We start from the raw sequence: 18,307 nt of genomic DNA on the forward strand, positions 1-18,307 counted from the left end.
CAACCTTTGGATGTATCAGCCTTACTAGAACTTTCCGATACTGAACAAGTATTACCTGCTACATTGATAACAACGGTAGTTTTATCTCCGGATAAAGCTTGGATACTAAGATTATTTTATAAAAATTCAGCAAAACTTTTCAAAGGTTTAAAGATCAGCATCTTTCCGGATGTATCAAGAGAAACACAATTACGTCGGAAGAAATTTCTACAGAAGAAAGGAGAAGTGCTTACTTTGGGGGCATCGTTTTTCCTTAAATTCCCTTGCAAATGTTTAGTCACCTACCAAAACGAAAAATTTACGTTTTTTGATCCTATTCAACTTGAGAACTTTATAACATCTAGAAGGACAGTTGGAACTATTGCTCCCACTAGTATTAATGTTCAATAGTATTGTAATAACGGTTAGAGTTGTCTTTCCACTCTCTTCCTCATGATAATCTCTCTTTTTTTTTTTTTTTTATTTGCTTCAACTTTTATTATTCATTTTGAACTCCCATAAGTGTGGACTTATATTGATTAGAGGATCAATTATATTGATAATAGTTTTGCTTGGAAATTTGTAACCTCTAAAATCATTTTTCTTATATCAAGTTTGATGCTTGTAAAATTTGAAATTTATAAATAAAGAAAAAAAAAAAAAAAAAAATGTCCCGTTACATTTTCCAGGTTTACAGAGATTTGTTTCAGTTTCTCTGACTCATCAGCATTGAATACCATTTCTGGCACAATGGATGCTTTATTTATGGCATATCTATTGTATTTATTAGATATGATTTACTCTTCATTAGTTTTATTGTTTTTACACCCCGATTTTGTTTTGCGGCGTTATAAGTTATCTTGAATACGGACTACTTTGAGTTTTTTAGACCAACACTGCTTGATTTCTCTAGTGATACGCACTGTTTGAACTGACTGCTTCCCTTTACTTATGTAAGCTGTTCAATTTACAGCTGAATCTGTTTCTTTCTGAGCTTAACATCCGTCTTTCTTATAGTTCTCTGCAAATGTGAATAATGGTGGTAATGGCACAATCTTACGTCTTTTTAGATGTCTAATTGTTCATAAACTCCGCTCTCTGTGATATTATAAGCAATTATCCTTCTACCAGCAGTAATCTTAGACTTTTGGAATACAGACTGTTTTCAGTTTATCAGATTTTCTTTATTAAATACACACTGTCTAAGTTTTTAATGTACAGCTTGTGCATAGTTTACTGTGCTTTTTTAAATTTTAATGTCTTTTTTTTACAGAGTGTTTTGAACAATAATGTTTATGGCATATTCTTATGCTTGCAGAGATATTATTTTGCATTTCAATATTTATTTTTTGTTTCCCTTTTAGTTATTAGAGACAGCTTTTTAAAGCTTGACACAGGATTTGTGTGGTAAGCTTTGTAACTCTATTTCATGGTGGCACACTTTCCATGTTCTCGACTTTTAATTTTATTATCACTTTTAAGATCTTCACTTTTGACTATTTACAGTTTTAAATATCTTATTCTTTTAGGGGCCCTTTTACAGAGTGGTGGTAAGCCCAGCTGCTGGCGGTAGTCCTGCCCTGAGCGTGCACCATTTCTGGACGAAAAAGAAAACCCCCGGAAATGGCTTGCACAGTGATAACCCAGTAGTAATTGGGCCTCGCCGTGTGCTACCAGGTTACTGCTGGATTAGCACGGGAGTCCTTATCACCACCTCAATGGGTGGCGGTAAGGCCTCCCTACTGCATGGTCATGTGGTAAGAGCTCTCTCACTGCATGGCCAAAGTGTGCTGGGGGCTTTTTTACCTGCTGCGGTAAAAAGGGCCCTGGTGTGATTCCAAGATGGCGCTGTGAATAGACGCACCTGTGTTTGCTACTGGAGGCTGCTGTGTTTGTGAGTTTCTCTCGGTGCCTCTGTAGCCTCATTAACCACGGGGAAGCGGAGGGGGAAGGTAAAGGAATTTCCCTCGGTTCCTGTGACCTCCTTGACGATGAAACAAACAACCCTGCAATTTCCCAGGCAGCAACCGGGTCCTCAGGGAACTTCGACCCCCACTGCAGCTCTCGGCCCTTCGGAGTCGATTGAGAGTGGAAACGGGGCTTCCTTGAGCCCTGTGGAGCAAATTGCACCTCCCCAGCCTGGAAGAGAGTTGCTGGCTGTTCAAACAGAGACAGACGCCGAAGTGGCTCAGCTGGTCCTGTCTGAGGGTGTGACTGCAGCAACGGAGATAGATTCTCAACTTCGGGGAAACATTACTACAACAGGCTTCAAAGGTATTGCCTCAAGCTATTGTTTCCAAGTTAGCTCGGGCTGATAGTCTACCTCAATCTCCTCCTGTGGCTAGTGGAGTGATTAGACCAGCAATTGTGACGCTGGAGTCACTATGGGATATGGTTTACAATATCCAAACCTCTATGCAAACTGCTTTAAAGCAGAATTCTTCTGATATTGAAGTTCTTTCTGAGGCTGCCCTGCTTCAAGCACAAGTGACTGCACAGCAAACCCAGAAATTGGAACGTGTGGATATCAAAATTCAAGAAATGGGATCTATAGAAACAGCTTTGGTTAAAGACAATAATTTCCTACATAAACGAATACCTTGAAAATCAGACTAAAAGGCTTAACCTTAGGTTTCTTAATTTTCCCAAATCGCCATTAATTTCTCCTTTGGAGATGGTTAAAAAATATTTGGTGGACATCCTGGGAATGGATAAGGACTCACTCCCTCCCATTACATGGGCTTATTACATCGGGAGTACTGGAGTGGTGGTGGGAAATCCCCCCGTAATAGGGGAGGGAATGAATCTTACCTCATTCCTAGAAAGCTCATTAGAAATAGTTACTCAGAGGTTAATTCTGCTTGCCACTTTCGCGTTGGAGCCTGATAGGAATGCCGTACTACGGCTTTCGTTGAGACACTTAGAAAATCTGTTTTTGGGCTCAAAGGTCCGTATCTTTCCAGATCTCTCACAGCCTACACAGATGAGACGAAGGGCCTTTTTGGAACTTCGCCCCAGGGTGGTGGCATTGGGAGCAAATTTTGTTTTGCGATTTCCTTGTTTTTGTAATGTGGTGCTTGAGGGTAAACATTTTAAGTTTGCAGATCCAAAACAGTTTAAAGAGTTTATTGATGCAAGAGTTGATGTGAATATAGTAAGCCTTCCCTAATTTAGCAGGCTGGGGTCTGAACCAGAGGAAGCATCTATTGATTATTAATTTTTGTATCTTTTTTCTTTTTTAATTTCCTTAATCTTGGAATCAAATTTCTTTAACTTGTGGACAAATGGGCTGTAAAGATATATACTTATTATTTTTGTTTCCTAATGTTAAATAATGCCGATTGCATACTCACTTTATGTGGTGATATATTGGAAAATTTAAATAATTTAAAAAAAAAAAAAAGGGCCCTGGTGTGCTGGAAATACAGCCCCTGCTGCTAGTGCAGGGCCCTTTTTCCCACAGCTTAGTAAAAGGACCCCTTAAGATGTACCGATACAATTTTATATTATTATTGTAATCATCGGTTTTTGACTATATGATTGTAAACATATGTTATAAAGATTTGTAGTTTTATTATTTTTTTTATTGTTTATATTCATATTTGTAGAATATGATTTTATGAACATGGAATTTACCTGCTTTTGTTTTGTTTGTGTTTTATTAGACTCCTGCGGCAGGCGACTTGTCACCGAAACACGGCCTGTGTCGGGTCTTTTTGTATTAACCTATTCACATTGTCCTGCTCCTGGAGGCCTTTTTGTGCTTTTTCTGTTCTCATTGATTGATGTGCTTTAGACCCTCTCTGAATCTTAACTATCTCTCTTTCATCTTTCTCAGTGAAAACTGAAGGAAAGAATTAATTTAATTTCTCTGCTATAGCCTTGTCTTCCCAGATGCCCCTTTTACCCCTGTCATCTAGCGGTCCAACTGATTCTCTTGCTGGCTTCTTGATTCTAATATACCTAAAACAGGTTTTACTATGTATTTTTGCCTCTAACGCAATCTTCTTTTCAAAGTATCTCTTTGCCTTCCTTATCAGCACTTTGCATTTGACTTACTATTCCTTATGCTGTTTCCTATGATTTTCAGTTGGATTCTTCTTCCATTTCCTGAACGATTTTCTTTTAGCTCTAATAACTTCCTTCATTTCACTTTTTAACCATGCCAGTTGCCATTTGACCTTCCTTCTTCCTTTTTTGAAACATGGAATATATCTGATCTGGGCTTCCAGGATGGTATTTTTGACCATTTTTCTCATTTTATCATAGTCTCCTTTTTGAAAGTTAAATGCTAATGTATTGGATTTCCTGTGTGTACTTACTCCAAAGCTTATATCAAAACTGATCATGTTATGATCACTGTTATCATGTGGCCCCAGCACCATTATCTCATGCAACAGATTATAGGCTCCACTAAGACTAGGAATTTTACATCCCTAGCATGCCATGATGTTACATTTACCCAGTCAATATCAGGGTAATTGAAATCACCCATTATTATTCTGTTCCCCAGTTAGTTAGCCTCCCTAATGTTATGATCCTGCTGGGACAAGCAGGGTAGGGATGGGGGTTTGGCCCTGATTGACTGTGTTAGGGATTGAGCCGATGTCTGAGGCAGATGACATCAGATATCAGCCCTATTTAAGCCTACCTCTTTTTGCACAGGATGCTCTAGCGTTATTTCCCTCATCTATGAGCTTACCTTGTTTTTCCATTGTCTGTGCATGTGGCACAGCGTGAGTTCTCTTTATGTGTAATTAGCCATTACCCTCTTTTTTCTGTATTTGTCCTTTGAGTCTGTAGGAGCTTGCTCCCTCCATTAAGGCTCTGCTGTTGCTCAGCTGTAAGCTGTTCTCTGTGTGGGTTGCCTTTAACACTTTCTTTCCCTGTTTGTTGTTTGTGTCCCTGGGAGCTTGCTTCCTCCATTTTGATGTGCTGTTTGAATCTTGTGAGGACTGCTCTCTGTTAAGCTATGTGGCACAGCTTGAGCTGTCTTTCTGTGTGGTTTCCCCATTAACCCTTTACTTGCTGTATCTACTGTTTGAATCTTGTGAGGACTGCCCTCCATTAAGCTATGTGGCACAGCTTCTGTGTGGTTTTAACCCTTCTCTTGCTGTATCTCTTGTTTGAATCCTTTTGGCTACTTGTTCGTTTAAGCTGTATGGTACAGCTCAAGCTGCCTCTTTGTGTGGATTCCCTTATCCTGGTTCTTGTTATTACTGTCAGTATCTGTCTCTTTGGTCTGGTGACCTTTTGCTGGAGACTGTCTAGCTTATTTTCGAAAGGGAAGGACGCCCATCTTCCGACACAAATCGGGAGATGGGCGTCCTTCTCCCGAGGTCACCCAAATCGGCATAATTGAAAGCCGATTTTGCGTCCTCAACTTCTTTCCGTTGTGGGGATGACCAAAGTTCACGGGGGCATGTCGGCAGTGTCCCGAAGGCGGGACAGGGGCTTGGTTAAGAGATGGGCATCCTCGGCCAATAATGGAAAAAAGAACGGCGTCCATGATGAGCATTTGGTTGACTTTACTTGGTCCATTTTTTTTTCACGACCAAGCCAGATGACCACCGGAGGGAATCAGGGATGACCTCCCCTTACTCCCCCAGTGGTCACCAACCCCCACCCACCCTAAAAAAACAAAATAAAAAAACATTTTTTCCAGCCTCTATGCCAGCCTCAAATGTCATACCCAGCTCCATGACAGCAATATGCAGGTCCCTGGAGCTGTTTTAGTGGGTGCAGTGCACTTCAGGCAGGTGGACCCAGGCCCATCCCCCCCCACCTGTTACACTTGTGGTGGTAAATGTGAGCCCTCCAAAACCCCCCCTTCAATCCCTAAGGGCTATGGTAGTGGTGTACAGTTGTGGAGAGTGGGGGTTTTTTGGGGGGGGTTGGGGGGCTCAGCACTGAAGGTAAGGGAGCTATGCACCTGGGAGCAATTTCTGAAGTCCACTGCAGTGCCCCCTAGGGTGCCCGGTTGATGTCCTGGCATGTGAGGAGGCCCAGTGCACTACAAATGCTGGCTCCTCCCATGACCAAAGGGCTTGGATTTGGTCATTTTTGAGATGGGCGTCCTCGGTTTCCATTATGGCAGAAAACCGAGGACGACCATCTCTAAGGTTGACCATCTCAACATTTAGGTCGACCTCTCAACATTTAGGTTGACCATCTCTAAGGTCAACCTAAATGTTGAGATTTGTGTGTCCCCAACGGTATTATCAAAATGAAAGATGGACGTCCATGTTGTTTCGATAATATGGGTTTCCACGCCCCTTCGCCGGAACGTCCTTAGAGATGGACGCCCTTAGAGATGGTCGTCCCCGTTCGATTAAGCCCCTCCACGTGTTGCGCAGTGTGTGTGGCCTGTGCGGTGATTCCTTTCAGGACTGTGCTCTGTTCCTTGTTCCCTTCCCTTTTGTGTGCTTGGGTTCCAGTTCGGCCTCGTGGTCTATTACCCTTTCTGGTGGTGCTCTCCAGTCTTCCTGAGTGTGCCAGGCTTCGTACCCCTTTGTCTTTGTATAGCATGAGCTCGGTCTGCCCTAGGTCTGGGCCTGGGTCCAAGGGCTCACAATCAATACCTAATTTCTGATAGCATTTCTACATTTGTCTGTTCATCCTGGCCAGGTGGATGGTAGTACACTCCTATCACTATTCTTTTCTCCTTTGCACATGGAATTTCGGATTCCATGATGTGTTTTGTGTCCTGCTGATTTTTTAGTCTATTTGATTCAAGGCCCTCCTTAACATATAATGCGACCTTTCCACCAATTCGATCCACCCTATCACTTCGATATAATTTGTACCCTAGTATGACAGTGTCCTACTGGTTATACTCCTTCCATCAGGTCTCAGAGATGCCTACCTTTCATTTAGTGCAATATATTCTAATTCTCCCAGCTTTTTTCTTAAGCTTCTGGCATTTACAAGGATCAATAGCTTAACTACAACACATCACCACTCCACCTATATTCTGAATGTCTTCTTTCTATAACTGTTTGCTGATCTTCATTTTGTCATCCTTGGTCTCTTTGTAACACCAATTGTATCTTTCACCCCAGTATGGCGATGCCATAACGGGATTTTGTAAGCCACATTGAACCTGCAAATAGGTGGGAAAATGTGGGATACAAATGCAATAAATAAAATAAATATAGACTTTTCAAGCAATGTTTGTTGTTCCTATTTACAACTTGCTCAGCAGTTGACAGTGATAATTTGCAATCTTGAAAATTAGAGATTAAATGTTTATCTCAGTAGGCGTTAGCACAGTTGAGCCCCAGATTATTCATATTCAAATTTAAATAGCTATTTGACTGAATACGAATTATGTATTTGGGGCACTATTCAGGGCTGAATTGAATGGAATCCGAATATTTGGTACAGCCTGTAGGAGCAAAACAAGCACTATAAAGCACTATATGTGTTATTATATAGCAAAGGTATATGGGATTATAATACATGGTACTATCCAGCATTAAGAAACTGACTTCAAAAATTCAGAACTAAGCTTATTCCTTCTTTCAGTGCAAGGGCTATTATTTGCTAAAGCTATGACCTTGCATACAGATGAGAACTGCTGACAAGGGTCTCGATATGCTAGAATAACAAGGTTGTTTCAGCATCGACATCATAGACAGAACAGCCAAGTACTACTGGAATTACCCTTGCAGCCAGAGAGACGCTGAGGCTAACAGAACAACACATTGTTTATGAAACCCTGGTCCTTTGTCATGGTGCCCCCTCCCCACCTTAATATGGAGCCAGTGAGACAATCATGTGGCCCCTTAAGTCACAGCAATGCGGATAACAATGTTATGTGTTAATCACCCACAAAGTCAGAATGTGTGTTATCAGCATAGCTGCAGCTCATGATTTCTGTATAAAAAGGGGATCTTAGCAGAGATAAGGGCTGCTGTGTTGCTATCTCATCCGAGGAGCAGACCTCTGATCATCTGAGGACCACACTGCCATCTAGAGTTCAAGCTGTACGTGTTCCACATTCCTTTATATATGTGCTGTGGGTTCAGAGAGAGTCTCTTTTACTTCGGAGTCTAATCAAGGGTTTGTGCGTGTTTGCTCTAAGCTATTTTGTGCTGAGACCTGATGTGTCGAAATTCTTGCCTTCCTTGCACATTATCTTCACTGCTATTGTAAATAAATTAATTGCCTTATTTTCATAATACCCTTGGTGTGGAGTTAGTTCTGTATATTATCTGGACGCCGGAACTTGGATCTTGTTATAAGAGGGAATGTTTTCATCTGACACTGTCTTTATTGGGTACTTGGCAACGGCCAGTTCTGTGGTAATTTATACTGGCAGGTTTCCCCAATAACACCCCAAAAGTTGTTATCTGTGTATGCCCCACACAGCCCTAATTACTACTTATGAAGCATGCTCCGTGCATTTCCTTTGCTCTTTTCTATAGGGACCTCACATCAAAGCTGCAACTTTACCTATCTAAAAAGGGATAATGAGGGCCCATGCATGGTATAATGAGACTGATAAGGCATTCTGTAGCTTCAGTCAGCATCAAATGCCTAATTATTCACTCATTAGGAGTATTCACTTCTATTTGGATTCCCAGTGCTGACCTTTTGATCTCAAAGTAGCTTTTAAAATAATGAGCTATTTGCTACAACCTCCTTTATGACCTTCAAAAGGCTTTCTTAAATGCTGGCATACAGGGAATGATTCTATAAGGAGCCACATAGTTAGTAGGTGGAAAGAAGTCCTGTAAATGGTAGGATTCTAGTCATTTTTGCATATAAGTTGCTACTTATGCATGTCAATGACCTCTGAAATAATACTAAATAGCAGAAAAATAAACACAATGAGTTGACAGCAAGTACTTGGTGGCCATGTAGATGGATGGAGTTTGAGCAGAATCTGGGGAAAGTTTTTTAAGCCTATGATCGAAGTCAGCAGGATTGTTTTTGTTTTGTTAGATTTGTACCCTGCGCTTTCCCACTCATGGCAGGCTCAACGTGGCTTACATGGGGCAATGGAGGGTTAAGTGACTTGCCCAGAGTCACAAGGAGCTGCCTGTGCCTGAAGTGGGAATTGAACTCAGTTCCTCAGCACCAAAGTCCACCACCCTAACCACTAGACCAGTCCTAGAAATACACCGACCTGCATTTTCTGAGGCTTTTTCCTTCTGTTACAATGATATTATGGTGAATGAGCTCACTTGTTAAAATACATGTATGAATAAAAATTGTAGAAAACTATAACTTACACATGTTCTCTCACACACCCAGGCATGGGCATTGTACTTTACATTTCTAGTGTTCCACAGTATAGTAGGTGACTATTTTTCTTTATTGAATAGGCCTGAAAGAGGTGACATAAGCAGAATCTTTATTATGCTCCCTCTTATAGAATTAATCTCCAAGAGGGCTGTAAACAGATAGACCCAGGCCCATATATCTCTCTACCTGTTACACTTGTGGTGGAAACTGTGAGCCCTCCAAAACTCTCCAGAAACCCACTGTACCCACATATAGGTGCCCCCTTCCCCTATACGGTCTACTGTAGTGGTGTACAGTTGGAGATAGTGGTTTTGGGGTTGGATTTAGAGAACTCAGAAGATACGATAAGGGAGGAATGGTGAGCTGTATACCTGGGAGCATTTATATGAAGTCTACAGCAGTGACCCACTAGATTGCCCCATTGCTTTCTTGCAATATCTGGGGAACCAGTCTACTAAAAGTGCTGGCCGCTTCTACATTCTAATGGCTTCATTTTCAACATTTTTCACGTCTACAATTTTTTTTTTTTAAATGGCCTGAAATATAATCACACAGAGCACAAAAACTTGTTACAAACAGTACTAAAAAAAAAAAAGATAAATGTTTTCATTCATTCGGTTTACAGTTTCATTTTACAGGTACTGGGTCTGTCCCTAGTGGGCTCACACTCTCAGTAGTACATTGTACTACTGTTGTACCTGGGGCAATGGAAGGTTAAGTGACTTGCCCAGGGTCACATGAAGCTGCAGAGGAAATTGAACCTGGTTCCCCAGGATCTCAACCCACTGCTGATCATCAGGCAGCATTGGGAATTGAACCCAGTTCCCCAACCTGTTACAATAACAATTAGGCCAATCCTAATGGTTTAAAAAATGGTGATGTTCTCTACTCGGATTTGGGATGTTGAGCGCAAAACGTCCAAAGTCCAACTTGGATGTCATATTGAAAATGCCTCTCTACAGATTTTCCAAAGTTGACGTATTCCAGTCCCAAGATAATTTAAATATTTTTTGTCTTGTTCACCAGTATTTTTGTCTATACAGTTCATTTTTCTAATTAGCTTGGTTCCAGTCTGTCTTTCTCATTTTCTATGTGTTGATCTTCTCTTTAGTTCTTGCTCATGGTCTCCTTTGCATTTCTTCTCTGACCTCCTGTCTAATTCAACTCTTGAATCTTCATCTTTATCTTTGATATCATCATCATGCTGTCCAGTTACAGAGAAGGCCTTCACAAAGTAGGAATTATTGTATTGTTCTAACAATTTTTCGTCTAATGGCAAACTCTGTTTGAATATCTTCAACAAGAACTGATGCAAGAACGTCAAATGTATGGGAACCTTTCAGTCTTAAGGCTAGACAAGCAAACTTCCTCTCTAAAGACTGTTTAACAATCCAGTGGACAGTCACCCCATTGTAAAATTTCTCATGGAATGACCAGTAATCTGTTCACCAAGAATTGCTACTAGCTTCAGCATCATCTACAGTTTAAGAAGACCCAACTCATCACTGTTCTGTTTGACTGGAGTCCAGTAACCAGTTCGTCAAACACAGGCAACTCCATTGTTCTTATAGGGTGTATTCACCAAACAGCCAAATTTAAGATGAGATGATCCACTGTTTGCGTCATGAGGATTGCAATAACAAAATCCAGTTCCCAGTTTTGTCGTTTCATTTGCTTTACTGAGTAACTGTCATTTACATCTCCTTTCTGCGTTACTTTTTACTTTTAACTGCAAGCATCAGATGTAACTGTGTAAAAGTAGGTGAAATTATTCCTTCAGTAAAAGTAAAAGGAACAAATGTTTCCAGTACTTCTTTACAAGTAAACGTTTACTGAAGTACACTAACTAGTTACATTTACTTAGTTACTGTACAACAGTGGCGTACCTAGGGTAGTTGACACCCGGGGCCGGTCATTTTTTAACACCCCCCCCCCCCCCCCCCCGAAATCCAGTACTAGGCAGACCGAGAATACAAAACACTCAGGACCTATAGAGCAATTCTACCATACCATAAGCAGTAATTTCTATGAGTCACACAAGGAAAAGGAAAGCATCTTAAACACTACAGTGAGCACTAGAACATCAATTCACCTATTGTAAAATGAAAACAGACAGATTAGTACAGATCGTCGATCCTGCTCAGTGAATGCCAACTGAGAGCCATGTCTTTTTCACACACAGATACACCCTAAACCTCTATAGAATAAGTAATCATAAACTTTCTATTTAGACAAAAATTAAACTGAACCCCCGATGCCAGACTCTGCATAAAATGCAACACCACAGAAACAGAAAATGTCCCCTAGTACTGTGCAAAATATAAAGACAGCAGATGTAAATTTGAAAAAACTAACAAATACCAATCACCACTTTACAAATTAACAAATAGAAATAAAACAAATACAGAAAATAAAATAATACCATTTTACTGGACTAATACATTTAGCTTCCAGAGGCCAAAATTTCCTTCCTCAGGTCAGTACAGTATACAGTAGTGCTGTTACAGTATCTTATCCTGACCTGAGGAAGGGGGTTTTGTTCTCTGAAAGTTAAGTCAAAATGTATTAAAATTAGTCCAATAAAAAGATTACCTTATTTACATGTTCTATTTATAAACAACACAGCTACAATACTATATCCTAAAGCAAAATAATAAAAATATATATTTACAGTTTGTTGTCTCTGGTTTCTGCTTTTCTCATCTTCTTTTCACTGTCTTCCTTCCATCCAGGATCTGTCTTTGCTCTCTCTCTGCCATCCACTGTCTGCCCTCTCTCTCTCTGCCCCTTCCATCCACTGTCTGCCCTCTCTCTCCCTTCCATCCACCATTTGCCCCAGTCTGCCCTCTTTCTCTCTCCCCCTTCCACCCACCATCCGCCCTTTCTCTCTGCCCCTTCAATCCGTCTGCCCTCCCTCTCCCATCCATCCAGGGTCTGCCCTCCCTCACGCTCCCCACTTCCATCCAGGGTCTGTTGTCCCCTCTCTCTGCCCCCCCTTTTCAGCCCCCAGTTCCACCTGCCCCTAGTTCCAGCCCCAGCCCACATCTCCCACTGCCCCCCTTTTCTGCCCCACTATCCCACCAGTCCCCAGCCCTTTTCTCCCATCAGTCCTGAGCTTCAGACCCCAGCCACTTCTCCCTGTCCCCTTTTCAGCCCCTAGTTTCAACCCCAGCCCTTTTCTCTCACCAGTCCTGAGCTTCAGCCCCAGCCAGTTCTCCCTGTCCCCTTTAAAGCCCCCAGTTTCAGCCCCTGCCCCGTTTCAGCCCACAGTTCCAGCACTAGCCCCCTTATCCCAAATACCCTCCTTTTCAGCCCCCAGTTCCAGCCCCCTTCATCCACCACATGCTTTGCATCCCCCCTTTTCAGCCCCAGACCCATTCTTCCACCTGCCCCAGGCATGGACCCATTCTCCCTCCTGCCCCCTTGTCAGACCCCAGTTCCAGCTTCAGACCCCTTCTCCCTTCTGAGCACCCCCACCCCTCCACAATCCCCTTCTCCCCTCTCAGCTCCCCTACCCCTCCCTAGTTCCCTTCTCCCCTCTGAGAACCCCTCTCAGCTCCCCCACCCCTCCCCAGTTCCCTTCTCCCCTCTGAGAACCCCTCTCAGCTCCCCCACCCCTCCCCAGTTCCCTTCTCCCCTCTGCGAACCCCTCTGAGCTCCCCCACCCCTCCCCAATTCCCTTTTCCCCTCTGCGCTCCCCCACCCCTCCCCCAAATTCTCTTCTCCCCTCTGCGAACCCCTCTGAGCTCCCCCACCCCTCCCCAAATTCCCTTCTCCCCTCTGCGAACCCCTCTGAGCTCCCCCACCCCTCCCCAAATTCCCTTCTCCCCTCTGCAAACCCCTCTGAGTTCCCCCACCCCTCCCCAATTCCCTTCTCCCCTCTGCGAACCCCTCTGAGCTCCCCCACCCCTCCCCAGTTCCCTTCTCCCTTCTGAGAACCCCTCTCAGCTCCCCCCACCCCTCCCCAATTCCCTTCTCCCCTCTGAGCTCCCCCACCTCCTTCTCCCATCTGAGCCCCCCCCCCTCCGTGGAGAGCGACAGAGCCCTCTTCTCCTGCCACCACCCTGCGTTTTTTTTTTAATCCATTCAGCGAGGGACGCAGGCAGCGCCTCGTGTCTGCCCTGCTGTGTGCTTTGAAAAAAGAAAATCGCTTCGCTGGCGTCGGGCGGCCTTCTCTCGCTATGTCCCGCCCACTTTTGAGGTAACTTCCTATTTCCTCGAGGGCGGGACATAGCGAGAGAAGGCTGGCCCGACGCCAGCGAAGCGATTTTCTTTTTTCAAAGCACACAGCAGGGCAGACACGAGGCGCTGCCTGCGTCCCTCGCTGAATGAATTTTAAAAAAATGCAGGGTGGTGGCAGGAGACGGCGGAGCACCCCCCCCACCCGCCGACACCCAGGGCGGACCGCCCCCACCGCCCCCCCCTTGGTATGCCACTGCTGTACAACACTGTCTGATACTGATCTTTGTCTTCATCGTTTTTTCTTCATATCTCTCTTTTCTGCCTCTCTAGTCATTTCTAGATTTATCGCTCATTCTCCCTTCTTTTATCCTCCAATCCCAGCCTCCCATTTTCCACTTCTCACCCAACTACCAGTTTTCCATCTTTCACTCTTACTCCTTTCCCCAAATTTCCCTTTGCCTCCCATAGCTTTCTATTCCCAGATTCTTATCCCCCACTATATTATATCCAATCCCTAGTTCCCTTTTCTACCCTCAGTGCTCACCCTTCATCCCATCCTAATTTATGAGCTTAGTGCTGAAAATCAGTGCTAAGTTTCTAACGTTTTCCTAAATCTGCTCCTGTTGACACCCACTTTTTATGTTGCCAAATATAGGAGCTTAATGAAATTCTGAATGTAGGCACGCAGACCTAGTAAATGTTCAAAGAGGCCACTTTAGGAGATGACTTTCAAAGTCAACAGCATAAATCCTTCAAATACCATGCCCAGTGTTAATATGGCTGTATAACTGAATGAAACATATTAGCTCAATTTTCCTGTGCTAATTAACACAATGTGAAAAGACCAGTTAATACAGGGAGCTTTTTTTCCTCTGGATAAATATACAGAAAGGGTCTTTAGTCTTGAAACCCCACTCCTCTGAAATATAAAAGGGCCTTCCCAGCTCTTTACTCTCTCCCCACATTTTCTCAAGCCCCCAAACTGTCTCTTGGCTTAGAACTTCTCCCAGCTGCCAGACCTGGCTCACATTCCTCCCACCAAAGGTAAATCTAACAGGCACATAGCGGAGTGTCAGTGGCACCATTTTGAGTTTGATGCCACTGCTGGCAGATTGTGATGACATCTTAGTGGTTTCAGATCCAGAAGGTTCTTTCTGTTATTCTGCAGAGTAGGATAGGGGGTGTGTATTATCATGGCCCATCTAAGCTAGTTAATTATTCCTGAGTTAGCAAGACACGGGGAAGAGGACGCACACATTAATCCTCACCCAGCATTATACCCAATAAGACAACTGAAGACACTGTTTTTCTTTATTTACGTATGCAAGTTCATTAGCATCACTGTCTGGAAATCTGGCAGTAATTCTAACGTGCATGCAAATTTCATGTTAATGTGGCATAAGGGTGTCAGTGTGTTGGGAAATACCTGCTTAGGGGCCCTTTTACTAAACTGCGTAGGCACCTACGTGCACCCAATGCATGCCAATTCGGAACTACCACCCGGCTACTGCTTAACCCAGGCTGTAATTTCATTTTGTATGCACATCCAGTAGGCGCGACGGAAAATTCCCAGCAAGTGGCACTAACCGTGTGGTAATCGGCATTGTACGTGCGCTGACAATTACTGCCTGGTTAATGTGTGAGACCTTACCGCTAAGTCAATGGGTGATGGTAAGCTCTCAGGCCCAAAATGGACGCGCGCTAATTTTTATTTTGCCGCATGTCCATTTTTGGCCAAAAAGGCCTTTTTTGTGGGTGCACTGAAAAATGGACCTGCGTGCATCCAATACACACGTCTACACCAGCGCAGGCCATTTTTCAGTGCACCTTCGTAAAAGGACCCCTTAATGTGAACATTTAACGTTAACACCCATTAACGCATTACTTCTACCCCCTCCCACCCAAAGTGTTTAGTATGGTGTACCATTAGAGCAGAAATGTAGAAAAAAGGTGTCTGTGGCTTCATAGGGATTTTGCCGCTGACTGTGCGACCTTGAGCATACTATACACTACCAAGTCTCTGTCTACCTGAAAAGGATTGCAAATAAGGAGTTCCCGGTTGACAGTAACATTCTTCTCTCTCTCATATGCTTTTTGACAGCTGTGATAGAGGTGAATTGTCAGTTGTGATTCAGAAGTGTTATGGCTGAGAGATCCATTTGAATCCCTCTTGATTATGCAAACACCCTGTTGCGGGCACTCAGCAGTCTACTTTGTATTACCACCTACAACAGCAGAAGCTATTGTATGAATAATTTTAGCATGACCACTTGCTCTAGTTGCCTTAGCAATCTGCCTAGCTTGTCATATTGAAGCAGTCAAACATGTATGATAGCTACACATTTGAAATAGTTTCTGCCCCTGGATATGTAGGGTATTTTTCCAGTATTTTGAGAGTGGCTGTTTATTTCTCCATCAGCACAGAAATGTGAGTATAATATGATTTACAGCGACCCCTAACAGTTCAAATACAGATTATTATCCTATGTTTCTGTTAAAAATTCCAGCATTCTTTAAACTTGCAAGCATGAAATAGTCCCTTGCTATGTCAAAGTGCAGCTCATTTTTAGATAAATATGGATGGGGAAGGGACGGCCACCTCACATCTTAATAGCTAATTTTACATAAATGATTGTTCGTCAAGTGCAGTGAGGAAGAAGCTTAGAACATCGGCCTGTACGGAAAACTGAATATGGCCGTATATATAAAAATGTCAACTTCTTCCTTTCATGGATATTCGGTTGCCAGGGAGACAATCTAAACAGCCCTAAACAAAGAGAAACAGGCTGGCTGGCAACTGTGTTAATGTGGAAAACCACTCGACTGCTTTGTGGCATGTTTTTCTTCAGCAGATCAGAAGCAGTAGGTGGAGAAGAAATAGAGAAAAGTGAAAAAAAAAAAAAAGATTCCTTCAAACTTTTACCTCCCTTAAAGCCAACATCATCAGGTAATAATTCACAGCTTGTCCCTTCTGAAATTTCAGCTGCTCTCAACACACACAAAAAAGGGACCCTTAATTATGATTTAGAAGCCTCTTCAACTTCAAAGAATTCCCATGATGGGAAGGTTTTTGTACACCACCCACAAAGGTTTTGTACATCAGACGTTCCTCACAGCAGAAGGATTTCTTTTGTTTGTTTTATGAAAAGCTTTGGTTCTTAGGAAAATTATTAGAATCTCGACTTGATATAACCTGATGGCATCTTGTAGAGTGAAGCAGTAACCTGATGGTTAGTGCAGTGAGCTGCTGTTCCTTGTGACCCTCCATTGCGTCAGGTCAGTGGCATAGCTAGGTGGTGCGCCAGGGGAGCGGCCGCTCCCCCAAACGGAGTTCTGCCAGCGCCTATTTTTTTCTCAAGTCGTGTTGCATTGGAAATGTGCGCCGGCGGAAGTCCACTCACGCTGGCGGAAGTCTGCTCTCATGCTGCTTTCATTCCCCCCGTGCCGTCAACCTGGCTCCGCTTCTGCATCAGGTACAAAAACACCTTAGATTGTGAACCCAGAGAAAGCACCTGCATATACTGTGTACAGCGCTGCATACGTCTAGTAGTGCTATAGAAATGATTAGTAGTAATATCTTGTACAATTCAACAGAAACCTGTAATCTACACCTGGCCCACTAGACATCCTCAATTTACATTGATTGTTCTCAAATTTAAATGATTGTCCTTGGAGGCCCTTTGTCTTTGATTGGGTCCCTGATTTGGAAGTTAGGCAAGTAGGTTGTCATTGGCTAACTCAAATGGTGGTGCCTTAGGAAGGATGTATCCAATTACCCCCAAATTCTACAAATGGGGCTAGATTTTATATGTATGGCACCTGAAAATTCCGCATGGACAAAACAAATACACCTAGGCATGTTCTCTAAAGCATGCCTGTATTTTATAGAATCGGCTTAAATTTCCACATGATATATAGAATATGCCAAGCGCCTCTCCAGACGATCAAATTTAATTGCGGTCATTTACGCCATGTTTTACTTGGCATAAATCCTGATGCCTAAATTAGGCACAGAGCATGTGTATTCTATAACAAAGCGTATAGATTTTAGAAATGCCCACACCCCAATCATGGCCATGCCCCCTTTTCAACTATGCGACTTAGAAGTTAAGCACACCATGTTACAGAATATATTTAGGGGCAAATTCTGTATATGGTGCCTTAAAAATTGGCATTATAAAACCACATGGTTAGTGTGATTCTATAAACTACGCCTAAAACCAGGCTTAAATACCAGTGGCGTAGCCAGTATGGGGCCACGGGGGCCTGGGCCCCTGTAGATTTGCCCCTGGACCCCCCTGCCAATGACCCTCTCAACCCCCCTCCCGCCGCCAACCCGCCGTCGCCTACCTTTGCTGGCAGGGGACCCCAACCCCCGCCAGTTGAGGTCCTCTTCTTCCCAATCCCACGCAAGGCTTTGTTCTAGTCTGACATACTGCACGTACAACATGCAGGACGTCAGACTAGAACGAAGCCTTGCGCGGGATTGGGAAGAAGAGGACCTCGGCTTGGCTAGCAAGGGTTGGGGTCCCCCGCCAGCAAAGGTAGGCGATGGCGGGTTGGTGGCGGGGGGTTTGGCAATGGTGGTGGGGGGGGGGGGTCAAAGTTGGTGGCGGGGGGGGGGGTGGTCAGCAGCACCAGGGGGGGGGGGCTAAAATGTGCCCCCTCACCTCGGGCTCTGGACCCCCCTCCCGCCGAAGTCTGGCTACGCCCCTGCTAAATACATGCACCTAAGTTAGGCACAGGTCAGGTGTATTCTATAATAATTTGCATAGTATTTTTGAAACACCCACAACCCACCCATTCCATACTCATGGCCATGCCCCCCTTTTGACTGTGCTCATTAGAATTTACATGCACCGTGTTATAGAATATGCCTAGAAAGTTGTGTGTG

General features: G+C 43.5%; 1 protein-coding gene across 4 annotated transcripts in view; it reads right to left on the reverse strand.

Moving 5' to 3' along the window:
* The window catches only part of SLC8A1 (solute carrier family 8 member A1), an 879,594-nt gene that overhangs the window by 270,768 nt on the left and 590,519 nt on the right, over window positions 1–18,307 (reverse strand). The gene's annotated exons all lie outside the window — the stretch shown is intronic.

This window comes from Microcaecilia unicolor, chromosome 3 (genome assembly GCF_901765095.1).
Source record: "Microcaecilia unicolor chromosome 3, aMicUni1.1, whole genome shotgun sequence".
NCBI lineage: Eukaryota > Metazoa > Chordata > Amphibia > Gymnophiona > Siphonopidae > Microcaecilia > Microcaecilia unicolor.